This window comes from Branchiostoma lanceolatum, chromosome 14 (assembly GCF_035083965.1).
Source record: "Branchiostoma lanceolatum isolate klBraLanc5 chromosome 14, klBraLanc5.hap2, whole genome shotgun sequence".
NCBI classification, from domain to species: Eukaryota; Metazoa; Chordata; class Leptocardii; order Amphioxiformes; family Branchiostomatidae; genus Branchiostoma; species Branchiostoma lanceolatum.
This window is the reverse complement of record NC_089735.1, coordinates 10,472,736-10,489,768: the sequence shown is the minus strand read 5'-3', so window position 1 is coordinate 10,489,768 and position 17,033 is coordinate 10,472,736.

Below are 17,033 nucleotides of genomic sequence, written 5' to 3'. Positions count from 1 at the left end.
AAACAGGGGAGGAACTTTTCTTGTAATTTAGGCTCTTTTTAGTGCTATTCGGCCTTCGGACGTCAACGTTACTTTCAAGCTTCTTGATATGCAAGCAGTGTTTTGAATGTTAAATATGATAAGCCTAGGGATATGAAAAAATATGCCTAATGACTTCTGTTCCTAGTATGTAACTGGAGTTTCGCGACTTCACACCTTCCACAAGTCATTTGAACATTTTTGACTGACGTACTATGAATGCTTCTTTTTTTATCATGGTTCGAGGTTCAAGGTCAACAGTTGTACATTTTATATCAGTTGATGATCTTCTTCACCCAAATAGCAAAAGTTGTAAGTTGAAAAGCCATAATTTGCATAATGTTCTCATAGCTTCCAAATGCCACAAGTATGATATTCCAGTTATCTACCAATATCTATATACCAGTATTTCTCATTAAGTTTGCAATTGTTCATTTGCATACATTTCATCTATCAATGTCCCTTCTAATTCTCAGTTACATATGTTACATTGCAAATGAATAAATAAATATGCTACATTGTTTCAATCATCATGGAATGCACTGGGTTGATAATATCAAGCATCACTTAAGCTATCAACATTATGAAAAACAAGTTGTATGCAGCTTCTAGTCATCCCGTTGTGTTTTGACAACTAGATGTAGCTTTAGGGCCCTTGGGGTCACTCCCTGCTAGCATAGGGATTTGCCGCTGTATGTCAACTGACAGGTGTTAGGTGCCACATGTTAGAGAGTCTTATCATCCAATGTAGCGGATCTTTAAATTTTCCTGGTAAATTATGCAAATTGGAGGCCCAACATCATTTCGAGACCTATACCAACATACTAAATGTTAAGACAATCCAAACAGGCATTCTCGCGTTACCGAATGTTATGCTGTCACCCCAGACCCTTCCGATTTAGCCTCGCAAACTGTAAGCTCCTTGCAATTCAGCCCATGGCTGCGAAGAAAGAGTGGTCGGCCCACCCAATAGCAACAACAACAACAACAATAACAATAAATACGACTTATAACGCGATACATATTTATCAAACCCGATCTTTCTATTACCAAAACACGATGACAATGAAGAAAAGTCCAAAGGATATCCTTCGATTCTAAGCAAGTGATAAAAAATAAAGAAAATAGGAGTGGCTCAGCGTAAGAAATTGTACTGCGCTGATGGTTATCTAGGACAACACGTGTCCATATGTGTGCTGTCCACTGGCCTAGATAAGCACCATTAGAGGCAAATACTTGATATCAAACGCTGCCGTCCTTTCTTTACATACATTAGTTGTAACAGCTTGCTCGCTTCTTCTTTCAACTAGATTAGATTGATGTCGGATGATAGTTGAATCACAAGGATGTGCGTCTTACGATTGGCGAAAAACACTCTTGGGTCCGATTAGATTACCGGAAGAAGTCCAGATCATGTAGGCCCATTGCGGTGAATTACGAACCGTACACAGACTTGAATTGGCACTGCTCGCTATTGAAATACGAACATGCATATGTGAACATTTGGCGACATCCCACGCCAACAACGGTGTAGCATACGTCATTCTTTAGAGACACTTTAACGGCGTCCCTGAGGTCCTGGGTTCGAATTCTCTGACATGCCACCATGAATTGGGACAGGCACTTAACACGATTATCGTCCATCCACCATGATGTAAAGATGGGAACCTGACTTAACCCTAGACAAATCTCTGCCAACTCATTCGGAACCAAAATGACTAATAACAGAACATGTGCCAACCACACAACCGACACGCAACAAAAAATACAGAAGAGACCTAGAGGACGTGGTCATAATTCAATCTTTCTGTCATAATAAGAACATAGACGTTTTTGGGTTAAAAACGAAAAGTACCCCTGTTTCACAAATCGTGCTGGTTGTGGCCATTTAGATTCGTGAAAGGGTTGTTAATCGGTTGGGAATCAGTAAAGAAAGACTGCGGTCTGTGACTAGATGTCGCAATGGTTGGGAGTAGGTTAGGAATTTGCATTCGGGGCTCTGTCGGGAGTGCGTAAGCACTTTATTGGTTTCGAGATTTGGAAGTGGTTGGGGCATGGTCATCGCTAAACGATAGGCGTGGCCTAAAACTGGTCAGACTGATCCAAATGTATCGCCACCCTTGGTTGGCTAGTGGTCGGGAGGCATGGTCCGCTATTTGTAATTGGGTCTTTACGTATCGTATCGTATGTATCTAAAACTTAGACTTGTGCTTTGAGGTAAGGGCAATATGCTATCAGAAATGCTGATAGTAATTTTCATTTCCGATTCATCCACTGCATTCCTAACGTCCAACAGCCCTGGACACGTGTAACCTCAATCAGTACATTACTTGCACAAAGATACATAGTAATTATCTTAGCTAGCAAAAGTTAAAAGCTATGCTAACATCCTAAAGTGTGTCGTGAAAGCCCCTGGTCGGCGGCAGATGCATTTGTAAGCGGAAGGGGCTCCGTGGCTTCATTCGCATGTACTTAGGCGGACCGTCTTCACTTAATTGGATGGTGGTCCAGCGAAACTCATCAAATAAATGTGTTTAAGCGACACCGACAGACTTCCGTCGCCACCCGTTGCGTGATGTAAAATCTAAGTAGTGTTGAGATGATGCACACACGAAAACCAGGTCATCAATACGGTGGAATATATCAAAGAAGATCGTTTTGAATGTTTTTTTCATACTTACGCTCGTAGAGTTTGCTGAAAATTATGATTTTAAAGAAATTCAATTACCATTTTGCTTCTTACCTGCATTTCTATAACCCATTATTTGGTAAATCCTATAAAGATGCATTTTATCTAGCATGAAACTGAAATTGAAATTTCGGTTGGACAATTGATATTTCAATTATCAATATCTTTATACAGCGAAAATAATTGCGCACAGCTAATGAACGTGTTCTGCTACAGCCTGAATCTCAAATTGTTGCGTACCTAATATCAAAACAGTAGATGTTAAAACATGAAAATTTGATGACTCATATATACATTTTTGATAACTAAGTCATCCCGTTGATATGAAGTGTTATTCCAAAACGGGTAGAGTCCCACTAGCATATTCAAGTGCCAGGCTAAGAAAGCCGTAATCGTAGCATCTGTGATTGTATCGGTGGCCTTTAAGTACAAAGCTGCGTTCATATGGTGAACTATTACCCTTCTATAAAAACATCCCTGATGATCTTGGTCACGGCCATTCTACTCCACAACAACTCTTTGACGCAGAGGTAACCCCTGGGGCAAGGATAATGGCCGATAAGTTCTTCATGTAAATTGTAGTAAAAGCCCAAGTCACCCCAAACCGATCGTTCTGGGAACTAGGTACACTACAGCCAACTTGTATATTTGTATTCTAAGAACGGAAATACGGCATGAAGGGCAGTGGCTCTATCTAGCACTCACCTTTCGTCACGTTTGATATAGACTAGCACAATCATCTTACTTCGTACAACAACAAAAAATGTACATATACCGTTCAGTATCGTAGGTTGAATTTAGATTGCCGCGTCTTTTTCTGATTATTCACACTTTTAATACTACAGAAATCTGACTATGTCAGTTTTTGTTATTCATTTAGTGCTCTGACACATGTAGTTGCAGGAAAATGGGCCATTCGTTGATGCAATCAAATCACAACAATAGGGCGAGTCCCTTTGCTTGCGGCTATATGACAGATTCATATCAACCCAAGGATATCAAAACTGCTATCGATTCTGTAGATTCTACAGGTGGCTACTTACAAATCACATACCGTACTGGAGAACATATTGACACATTTTGCGTTATCATCAATGGTAAAACTTACCTTTACTCCTGCAGACGATTCAGTTGTGAGTAGAATCGAAGCCACAAGCGCTTGTCTGAAGAGTGAGAACAGCCGCTCTCGTTCTTGTAATATGTTGCTTGGAACACGTGACGCACAGATGCATATGGGGGCGGTCACAATTGAATCGGCAATAACTCATATTACGTCGCTGCATGTATCTAAAACTCCACCCAATCACAGTGCACATCTAAGCTGTTTAGTTCCTGCGCCATCATTTGTCAGAATTGAACATACTTTTTTTTAAATATGTAATGATATAGATACGAGTTTTCACTGCATGTAAGTCTCTGTATTCTAGCTTAGCTTGCGTTATTTGATTTATAATCCTAAAAGTAAATGTTAGCGTCCGCTCTATGTTGCTTTTTTGCCACACAGGTATACATTATATCAGTATATAATTCTATCATAAAATTTGGTAGATAAATGGATAATACAATTTTATGTTGCACCTGTAGAATTTCTGCTACCATCCTCAGGGCAAAAAATAACTTGTTCTACTTTTTTGGTGAAAAATGTATCCCTTTGGTTTTATCATCCAGTATCATCCGATACGTTAATATCTTATGTCGGTATGTGGATACTTCAAACACACAGTGACAATATCCGTTTGAGCCCTACAGGTGGTAACGTCGTTGTTGAAATGAGATGTACAGAAAATCTAATTGAGTGGAACAAGACGGATGAATAAGATCGCTGAGTTGCATGAGGTTAAGGAGATAAGATGTGAGATGATGAATATTCAAGACACCTGTTAACATGTCATTACCCACTCATCGAGGCAGCATCGGCAACCTTTGGAAATCGTTCATCTTCATGCGATATTTGAAAGTCATATTCAGATTGACTTCCATCAAATCATATTCTTTTAGCCGAGTTTGTCATGTAATCATCATTTTTCATCAACACTCGACAATATTTTCTACGATGTTTGTAGAGTTATGAAATAATTCCAAATCGTTGCGATCAATGAATGCGTTAATAACGTAATGTGATATGCATGTAAAGCTAGCTTTGAATATATGCTTACTACACACACAATAGTCAATATGTGAAAAATCATATTCATTTGGTATCCATCCGAGGTTATCACATTTATTATTTATTATCATTTCTAAAGACTCATCTCATTTTCTGTCCCTCCTGCCATTTATGTGTAAATTAGTCCTAAATATCATTTTCAAAAGGCATCAGATTGATAAACATGATAATAACATACCCTTTACCGAAATTCATATTTGTATTTATGCTGGTCATGCACACAATAGTCTATATGTGTCAAATCATTTTTATTTGGTAGCCAATCAGATTTTTGTAATGATTATTCTTTTCAGAATACTCAACGATATTTCTCTCTATTGAATCACGTATTAGTCCCAAATTAAATTTTCTAAAAAAATAAAGCTATTATTTCATGACCAAGATGATAACATAAATGACATGTAAAAGCAGCTTTTCATTCAATATGCCATTTGTACACACAATGCATATGGTTAATATGTTGAGTTGAAGAACATGTCCTAACGTTACGTGAGTAAATGCCCACAAACTACAGACCTTTCGATTTCTTTTACATCAATGCGCCCGCAGGGATGCATCTTTGATTGCAGACACATAGCATGGTAGAGAAGCATTGGTTGGTCGTGACTGCATCAGTAATTCTGGTTTCTCAGATAATGAAGAAGGTATCACGTTTATGGTAAATTCGAGCCAGTGGTGTAATTGTAAGTAACATAAAAATGATGTAGAAAAACACATTTTTTTCATATTTCTAGACGCAATGCTGTCAAGTTTTCCATATTTCTAGACACAATCCTGCCAATAGAGTCATTAAGGCAGCTTACAACAAGAGTACTAATTTGATTACTAATTATATTTCAATTTGACTGTTTGCTGTAACAGAAAACCTTTATTCTGTATAATGATAATCACGGAAATCCTAGCCTGACGACAAGGCGCCAAGTAACTTTTTATCAGTGATAATGACATTTCTGTGTCTGCATGAAACAATGTAAGAAAGAAAAATTGCCATGTCATTGACAATATGAATTCAAAATATTGAAAAACCTGGTCAATGTTTTACACAAGATGTACAAGATATTCCATCAAATTTTCAGTAATGCAACCTTTTGCTTTGATTGACATCGTCTTTTATCAACTAATGGAAGAAACTCCACATATAGTATGTTTTGAACAGACCCGATCAGTAATATGCAAATAACTTTCTGCCTCACTATGCTTGTTTCTGGCCGGCTGCAGACATGGCTAGACTCCCCATGGCTTTTGATTAGTGTGTGTGGTCTAGAGGGTCAATCCAGCTTTCAAAGCCCTAGCAGAATACAGTAGGGGGTTCATCACGGGTTATTGGTGTGCCTAGGGCACACGTTCGATTCCTTTTGAAATTGTTTGATACAATCTGGAAATAGACTGGAGCCATTTTAAGCTCTAACAAGTTCTGATTTAGTTTCAAAGACCCTTTTAGTGGCTTACAATTTAAGCTTTAAAATTAATCTTATATAAATCATACATACGTCCTTGTCTCGAGTACGCCGATGCCATTTGGTACGGCACGACAAAGCAGCACGTAGGCGTACAATGTCCTTGTCGTGACACTGGGTTGAGAAACTTTGTCCGAAAACATGTCAATCGTCTCTGCTAGCTTTGATTTAATTAAGATTGCAGATGGTTCAAACCGCGATGTCTTACTTGAAGTTGAGACGAAGTAATTTATTCCGTTTGTTTCCAGAAAATTATGTTTTCGCGAACCGCGGTGTAAGTTTCCAAACTGGTCACTAAGTTCACTGAGACGTGATTACCGGTATACCTCAAGCCTGACAGGAGAAGGGTGTATATCTGGTGCAAACATATACAGCTCGTGAAAGTGTAAAATTGTGATTTTAGGTTCGAAAAATACATCAGCTAATCTTGCAAGGATACTTACCTTCTTCTTAAGAGAAATGACTCCATTACTGATCGCCCAAAAATGACAGCTTATTTTTTTCTTCCACGCACTGTAATGAATTGTATACAGGCTTGACAGACAGCAGACTTTATTCTTGAAAAGTATTTACAGTTTTTGGCTACATCTTTCACGAGTATAAAACGACGGGCATATAGAAACTGCCTTGGGCAGCTCTCTTACACTGGGTCAAGTGAACAACAAGAAAGCATGGAATATCGTAACGGATGTTGCAGCCAATGCTGTAAACATTTTGTTCAGCAAGGTGGATTAAATGATAGCAAACAACCTTTTCTTACTCCATTAGAAAGCCAGAAATATGAAAAAACGTCAATTTCGTGTCTGCATAGTTATCTGGCTAATCTAAATGCCACGAACGTCATACTTAAATGATGACGCGGATGTTGCTGAATTTGTCGACATAAACCATCGTGTACTGCGTACAAGAACAGTGACAGGAGCGATCTAACTTGATCTGTCAGATTGTCTATTTACTAGCTACTTCATCATCAGCCAACCAACCAATCTCGGAACTCCATTGTAACGTTTCAGGCTACTCTTTGAATGTGTCATGCTCTCTCAATTAACAACAGCTGATTATGAGATTGAATCCCACCCGTGGCTATATTTCCCCCTAGGTCATCAACCAAAAACTGAATAGTAACGTTGCGGTGAATATCGTAAGTGCATATATGTTTTTTTTTTTTAAAGATTAAAACAGTGACATTGCGCGTAATATGGCTCATATCATGTCGATAACATTTTGCACCTGTCAATAAGAGTGAGACATACTTGTATGAATTGTTATCATTTAAGATCCATATAATCAGAAAACAATTGTACTTTGGAGTCTTGGGAAAGGCACTTTTCACGAATTTCCTCACTTTACTTTATTGAAGATGAGCCCCTAGCGTCGATCAGGGACGTTAAATGAATACCTCCTGCTTGTGGAGAGCCAGACCTCGAGCAAAAAGAACCCACCACGGTTATCGAGAAGAGTAAGGGCCATCCCGATGTGGATGAATTGAAAACTTCTGTCCGGATATGCAGCTTTGAATTTTGTGTTACGCCATGAGGCGGATTACCGGGTATGCAATACGAACAAACAATACAGTACCAATCACGTACATGCCATATGTCGCCAGTGTGAATAATTATTCACATAATCCACCCCACGCCTCACACGAAGCAGCTGAGGCCTTTAATTGAAGTAGACTGCTGGGACAACATATTGCATTAATAATGTCGTTTCAATAACGGTGATTAAATGCATGTCCTTCGCCGGTGTGAGCATCATGGCGTGTCATCGGGCAATCAGTCTGTTCCGTTACGGATACCTTCTTGAAATTTTGTACTCACCAACCTTATCAAGCAATTGTTTTTGTTATTCAATAATAGACATTAACATGCACCCATAAGGAAAATTATCTATTGGCAAGTGTCACAGAACACTACACTGACTCTCGAGGCAACATGGCTGATGTTTGAGAGTCAACGGTTAGGGACAGACAAATACATAAACAATTGCAATTCACACATATTAACTGGAAGAAAACTTATGCAATTTTTTTATAAGTGTCATTTTTCAGTATGTAGGTCATCATATTTGACAGCACAATATTCATATATGCTGCGTTTTATAATGATGTCCATGCAAACCGTGGCGTGACAGCAAGTTACAGATATATAACAAATCAAGAATCTGTAATGCCTTATTAGCCATTAGGCATCAACGTGCTTCAGCATGGTAATGATTCATTGTTGATCAGCCATTAGTGCATCTTGTAAATTCTTTACCATAGGTCTTGGAACAGTTTAATTGATAAATATCAGACTCAGATTGCATTTTTTGTTGGAAAATGAAAGACATTTCAATCTTGTTTAGCGATAATCCTACATGCATATACAAGCCTTTATTCAGGACAGTTCAATTAAGGTTTCATATGACCTACTTTTAGTTATTGTAAGAGGCAAGGATTTCTCATGCACGTACATATCCCAATAGGTTATGTACTACTAGATCAATTTCTAATAAACTAATAGAGACGGAAATTGGCACACTTATTAGATATTAAGATATATATGTGTAGTTCTAGTCTCTTATGATAGCAGAAAGTGGGTCATATTTTTAACTACATTGGCCCAACTTAGACTTATTGATTTCTGCATACACATTTATGTTTAAAAATCAGCACTTAAAACTTAAGTTTCATTCATTTATGATATGTTTTCAGTTTTCTTTTGTTCTCTGAAATTAGCCTCCAGTGACTTGGCGATCGTTTAGTGACCAAAACTCTCATTGGTATTCAAACAAATTTGCTTGACGAAGAAGTATACTTGGTAAGCTTTGTGTGTTTTGTTATCCTTCAAAGGTTACATCATATCAAGGATCATATTCGAATTATGAATTCATTGGTCAAACATATCCAGTTTTGGTCGCTCAGTGGCCCTTATCCATTGAAAATGGAGACCTTGTCTACCCCTCTCAACAAGAGATTTTGTACGTCGAGGCTCGGGAATAAAGACCCACCAACCACCACCATACGGTTGAGATAGCGATCTGACTAAGAACATAACCCAGCCACATCGACACTGTATGTAAGAAACTTCAACTTCTTCAACTTCGATAGCCCCCAAATAACCCCGCAAGGGTCAAAGTAGGGGGGGGGGGGAGGAGGTCCCAGACTAAGGCGTGCAGGCCTCCAGCCTGGCGCGGAATGACTTAACGGTGAGAGCCGTAACAACCGCGCCAGGCAGGGCGTTCCACTCGGGGATGGTGCGGGGGAAGAATGAATGTTTGTAAGAGTCTGTCCGGGCGTTAAGTGGTTGAAATTTGAGCGTGTGGCTCCCCCGGGTGCGCCCCTGAGCTGGTTTCAGTAGACTATCTGTGTTAATATTGATGTAGTTATTGACTAGCTTATAGAAAAGGGTGAGGCGATGAATCTGTCGTTCAATTAGTGGAAATTGATCCGCATATGGTTGTACTTCAAAAAGTCTGGAGGTCAGAAGGCTCTCAAAGATCCACTTAAGACATAAATGTTAAGACTTTCCATTTCCTGTAATTACCTACTGAAATGCCGCATAGAGGTACTTATATCTAGAAGTGTGCCGACTTAACAAAATAAGTAAAGCGAGTAAAACCTAATTAGATCAACATGCTTTCAAACTCTGTGAAAAGAAGGTACTACTTTCTGCAGTCGACCTACAGTAAGGGAAATATTGTTTCTGATTTTGAGTGTAAAAGTAAGCTAGAACTGTGACTTTGGGGACAAATCTTACTAATTTAACATACAATTTGACCTACAAGATGCCAAAACACTTACTTTGGTCATCAGATGGGTCTTTGCAAGAATAAGAAAAACAACAACAAAAACCCCTGCGTGAACAGAAGCAGGCCCTTTGGGAATGCTGTCTGAAGAGTTGGGATCAGAGGATTACGTATATCATTTATTCCCTGTCACAAATGATCAGTCTACTAAACTAGAGGCAATGCGGGTGTTTAGGGGCAAGATTGCAAGAAACTTGTTTGCTGTTTTTCCGTCATCACATCATGTAAATGTAGCTTGCATGTATTTTAAGACAGCAGATAGGCTCGTTATTTTCCACAGGGAACTTTTAGTGGCAGTTCGGGTCATACCAAAGACTTTTAAGATGGCAGATTTTCCCTGCTTAGCACTCATCACTTAGATAATTAACAGTATGGAGCTGGAACACATAACACTACCAGTGAACTAGCCCTGCATGTGGTATTTGCACAACTGTGTAGACCCAACGGTGGGGGCATGTAACTGTAGCTTGAATGTATTTTCAGACAGCAGATGGCTTGTTATTTTCAAGGAGCAACTTTTAATGGCCGACCGGGTCATACCAAGGACTTTGCAAATGGTGAATTATGCTCTCTCTACTTAGAATATGGGAGTTGAAAACACATCATTATCAGTGGACTAGACCCCTACTGATAAACTTGTGGCAATGACTTTAACTTAAACCTTTGATAAACGTCGCAGGTCAAGCTATAAAAGTCATGCAGATGGAGATTTACTTTCTGGAATTATTCTTATATCTCTGATTGTAAATATTCATACCGTTGGCTACGTTGGTCGAATTCTATACTCATGATTGGCATCTAGTTCTTGAAATTCTTTTGCCATTGTTAAAAGTGTCACGTCAAGGTGGCATTTCAGAAGCATTTGGAAAGTAAAATGTAACAAAAAGTATGTCAATCATCGATGTTGCTCTGTCAGCTGCATTGTGGTACTTGCGAGTCGAAGACAATCTCATTCTATGTGGAACGTGCCTGAACTTATCAAGTTCTTGTCCTGAGTAAGGTAGAACACGAGGACACTTGTAGAAGGTCTCGAAGGCTTATCTTCATGTAACATAGGCTATAGTTTTTATTAAGACAGAAAGTCGATAATGTTTGCCATCTCTTAATTATGATAATTCAGCAACCTCCGGTTAATATCTGCTTAGAATACTGTAGCATACTTCAAGATACAATATATTCTGGACAGACTTGTAGCGGTAAATGATATTGCATACGGATATATTTATGTCAAGTGTCCGTGAATAGTTTCATTAAGTTGGTAAGTCATTGAATCTTTGAACACAACGTGTTTTATTAAATCAAAGTTTCTGTGACCGTCTGTCACCTTCCTTGGGGTAATTCGAACTGGTTCACTTTGCAATTTGCACAGCTAGTATTTTATATTGAATTATCTATTATCACGATATCATCACGGTAAGAATCATTAATGTAAAATGTATCATAACGATAATCTACGAACCACCTATCAGTCTCATAGCTAATCAGCCGTAGGGGCAGCATGACGTTTTGAAAAAGGCCAGTCTTGTGGCAGCACAACAAGTCTACTAAGTAAAAGGTAGTGGGCCATTGAGGGGACAAGAATTGTAGTAACGTGTTTGTTTTTATTTCTATCAATTATCACAGCATGACTCTGTAGCTTGAATGTATCATTGGACAGCATTTGGTATTTCGAACGGGCAACTTTTGATACCCGGATTGACCACATCAAAGACGTTTAAAACGCACAATTTCTCTGCAATATCACTTACCACTTATATCAGAAAGATTATGAAACTTCAACACACACCACTTTCACAACGGTGTGGCCCAAGGGCTATAGAAACGGAGATGAGCACCGCCCCATACATACACACAAGGGAACGTTGTGTTGGGGAGTTTAACTTTAACTTCTCTGCCACCCGAACCATCTCTTTTCAATAATTATGAAAATCTTATTTGATTTTCTTTCTTTTTTTATTCATTTCTATTTAGCTGAGAAATAATTATGTTGTGGTGACGTTGAGACATCGTCAATACCTCTCAATAAGAGAGATTGAAAAGTACGAAGAGGACAAAAATTCACCAACCACCATAAGGTTGAATAGAAAATAGAGATCAAAATTAGAATATATCTCAGTCATATCGAGAACCGTACGGAAGAACTTGATCTGCCATTCTATTAGTAGAATTCGAAATTGATCCATATATGGCAGCATGTCAGAAAAAAAGTCTGGAGGTCAGAAGGCTCACAAAGATCCACTTAACACAAAGATGTTATCAAAGACTTTCCATTTCCTGTAATTCCCAACTGCAAAACACGCATAGAGGTACTTAGATGCATGCCGACTTTACAAAGTGAAGGCATTACAAAAGCTAATTAGATCTTCAAGGGACATGCTTTCAACCTCTGTACAAAGAAACTACCACTTGCTGCAGTCGACCTACAGTAAGATAATACTGTTTTTGATTGTCTAAAAGTAAGCTAGAACGATGAATTTTGGAACGAATCTAATATTACATACTTTTTGACCGGCAAGATGACTGAACACCTACAACAAGTTATCCCTGGATTGGCCTTTGCAAGATTACGAAAAAACAACAACAACGAAAAACCCTATGCTGGCGTTAACCGAAGAAGGCCCTGGGGAATGCTGTCTGAAGAGTTGGGATCAAAGGATTACGTACCTTATCTATTCCCTGTCACAAATATTCAGTCTACTACTAAGCTAAAGTTAGAGGTAATGTGGGTGTTGATGGAACAAGAGTGCTAGCAACGTGTTTGCTGTTATTCCAATTAATCATCACAGCTTGTAACTGTAGCTTGCATGTATTTTAAGACAGTAGATGGCTTGTTATTTTCAACGGGCAACTTTTGTGGCCTGCATGGGTCATTCCAAATGACAGATTCTCCCTGCTTAGCACTCAGCACTTATGATTAAGAGTATGAAGTTTGAACACACACCATTTCCAGTGGACTAGCCCCGTGGAATTTGCACAACTGTGTTGACCTAACGGTTTGGGCATGTAACTGTAACTTGAATTGATTTTAAGACAGCAGATGTCTTGTTATTTTCAACGAGCAACTTTTAATGGCCGACCAGGTCATACCAAGGACTTTGAAAGTTGTGAATTATGCTCTCTCTACTTAGAATATGGGAGTTGAAAACACATCATTATCAGTGGACTAGACCCCTACTGATAAACTTGTGGCAATGACTTTAACTTAAACCTTTGATAAACGTCGCAGGTCAAGCTATAAAAGTCATGCAGATGGAGATTTACTTTCTGGAATTATTCTTATATCTCTGATTGTACATATTCATACCGTTGGCTACGTTGGTCGAATTCTATACTCATGATTGGCATCTAGTTCTTGAAATTCTTTTGCCATTGTTAAAAGTGTCACGTCAAGGTGGCATTTCAAAAGCATTTGGAAAGTAAAATGTAACAAAAAGTATGTCAATCATCGATGTTGCTCTGTCAGCTGCATTGTGGTACTTGCGAGTCGAAGACAATCTCATTCTATGTGGAACATGCCTGAACTTATCAAGTTCTTGTCCTGAGTAAGGTAGAATACGAGGACACTTGGAGAAGGTCTCGAAGGCTTATCTTCATGTAACATAGGCTATAGTTTTTATTAAGACAGAAAGTCGATAATGTTTGCCATCTCTTAACTATGATAATTCAGCAACCTCCGGTTAATATCTGCTTAGAATACTGTAGCATACTTAAAGATACAATATATTCTGGATAGACTTGTAGTGGTATATAATACGGCATACGGATATCATTATGTCAAGTGTCCGTGAATAGTTTCATTAAGTTGGTAAGTCATTGAGTAAAAAGAATCTTTGAACACAACGTGTTTTATTAAATCAAAGTTTCTGTGACTGTCTGTCACCTTCCTTGGGGTAATTCGAACTGGTTCACTTTGCAATTTGCACAGCTAGTATTTTATATTGAATTATCTATCATCACGATATCATCACGGTAAGAATCATTAATGTAAAATGTATCATAACGATAATCTACGAACCACCTATCAGTCTCATAGCTAATCAGCCGTAGGGGCAGCATGACGTTTTGCAAAAGGCCAATCTTGTGGCAGCACAACAGGTCTACTAGGTAAAAGGAAGTGGGGCCATTGAGGGGACAAGAATGGTAGTAACGTGTTTATTTTTATTTCTATCAATTATCACAGCATCATTCTGCAGCTTGAATGTATTATTGGACAGTATTTGGTATTTCAAACGGGCAACTTTTGATACCCGGCTTGACCACATCAAAGACGATTAAAACGGCACAATTTCTCTGCAGTATCACTTACCACTTATGTCAGAAAGATTATAAAACTTCAACACGCACCACTTTCACAACGGTGTGGCCCAAGGGCTATATATATAGAAACGGAGATGAGCGCCATACATTCAAAGGGAACGTTGTGTTGGGGAGTTTAACTTTAACTTCTCTGCCACCCGAACCATCTCTTGAAATTTTTTTGAAAAATTTTATTTAATTTTCCTTTTTTTAAATTCATTTCTATCTAGCTGAGAAATTATTATGTTGTGGTGACATTGAGACATCGTCAATCCCTCTCAACAAGAGAGATTAAAAAGTACGAAAAGGACAAAGATCCACCAACTACCATAAGGTTGAATAGAAAATAGAGATCAAAATCAGAAAATAACTCAGTCATATCGAAACCGTACGGAAGAACTTGATCTGCCCTTCAATTAGTGGGATTCGAAATTGATCCATTTATGGCAGCATTTCAGAAAAAAAAGTCTGGAGGTCAGAAGGCTCACAAAGATCCCCTTGAGATAAAGATGTTATTAAAGACTTTCCATTTCCTGTAATTCCCTACTGCAAAGCAAGCATAGAGGTACTTAGATGTATGCCGACTTTACAAAGTGAAGGCATTACAAAACCTAATTAGATCTTCAAGGGGCATGCTTTCAACCTCTGTAAAAAGAAACTACCACTTTCTGCAGTCAACCTACAGTAAGAAAATATTGTTTTTAATTGTCTAAAAGTAAGCTAAAACTATGACTTTTGGAACGAATCTAACGAAACATTACATACTTTTGACCTGCAAGATGCCTGAACACCTAGTTATCACTGGATGGGCCTTTGCAAGATTAAGAAAAACAACAACAAGAACTATGCTGGCGTCAACCGAAGAAGGCCCTGGGGAATGTTGTCTGAAGAGTTGGGATCAAAGGATTACGTACCTTATCTATTCCCTGTCACAAATACTCAGTCTACTACTAAGTTAGAGGTAATGTGGGTGTTGATGGAACAAGAGTGCTAGCAACATGTTAGCTGTTATTCCAATTAATCATCACAGCATGTAACTGTAGCTTGCATGTATTTTAAGACAGCAGATGGCTTGTTATTTTCAACGGGCAACTTTTGGTGGCATGCCGGGTCATTCCGGATGACAGATTCTCCCTGCTTAGCACTCATAGTCAGCACTTATGATTAAGAGTATATTAAGTTTGAACACACATCACTAGCAGTGGACTAGCCCTGTGACATTTGCACAACTGTGTTGACCTAACGGTTTGGGCATGTAACTGTAGCTTGAATGTATTTTTTAAAAGACAGCAGATGTCTTGTTATTTTCAACGAGCAACTTTTAATGATCGACCAGGTCATACCAAGGGCTTTCAAAATGGTGAATATTGCATTCCCTGCTCATAATCTTTGTTTGAACTTTGTCTATTGATGAGAAGCTCAAATCGGTCTACAGGTCAGGCCACTTTTCATTGAGGTCATGAGAGAAGAGGTAAGGGTCAGGCAAAATGTATAACAAAGATACTCTTTTGGTAGCTGCACACACATCACTGCCAGTGGACTCGACCCCTACTGATAAGCTTGTGGCATGGATTTTAACTTAAACCTTTGATCAACGCCGTAAGTCAAGATGTAAAAGTTTTGTTGCTGGAGATATCTGGAATTATTCTTGTATCCCTGATCGTAAATATTCATACCCTTGGCTACGTTAGTCGAATTCTGTACTCATGATTGGCAGGTAGTTATGGAATTTCTTTTGCCATTGTTAAAAGTGTCATGTCAAGATAGCATTTCAAAAGCATTTGGAACGTTAAATGTAACAAAAAGTATGTCAATCATTGATGTTGCTCTGTCAGCGGCATTGTGGTACTTGAGAGTCGAAGCCAATCTCATTCTATGTGGAACGTGCCTGAAGTTACCAAGTTGTTATCCTGGGTAAGGTAAAATACATGAACACTTGGAAAAGGTCTCGAAGGCCAATCTTCATGTAACTTCGGGCTTCTGTTTTATTAAGGCAGAGAGGCGATAATTTTTGCCACCTCTAAAATTTGATTATTCAGCAATCTCTGGTTGATATATGCTCAAAATACAGTAGCATACTTCATGATAACTTATGTTCAGGATATATTTGGATATGTATCTATCAATGCTAATACATACGGATAGCTATGTCAAATATTCGTGAATAGTTTCATAAGGTTGGTAAGTCACTGAATAAAAGAAATCTTTGTACACAGCCAAGTGTTTTGTTCAATCGACGTTTCTATGACCGTCTGTCACCTTTCTTGGGGGGCAATTCCGACTGGTGCACTTTGCACTGCAGCTAGTATTTTATAGTAAATGATTTATCATCACGATATCATCACGGTAAGAGTTACTGTGTATGATTTATCATAACGATAGTCTACCACCCGCCCATCAGTCTCATAGCTTATCTGCCGAAGGGGTAGCATGGCATCTGGAAGAAGGCCAAACTTGTAACAGCACAATAAGTCTACTAAGTACAAAGCACCGGGGTCATTGAGGGTACACCGTACAAGTTTGGTAGGAACATGTTTGTTCTTAATTTCTATGAAGTATCACAGCATAAAAATGTAGCTTCATTGTATTCGTAGACAGTAACTCGCTTGGTATTTTC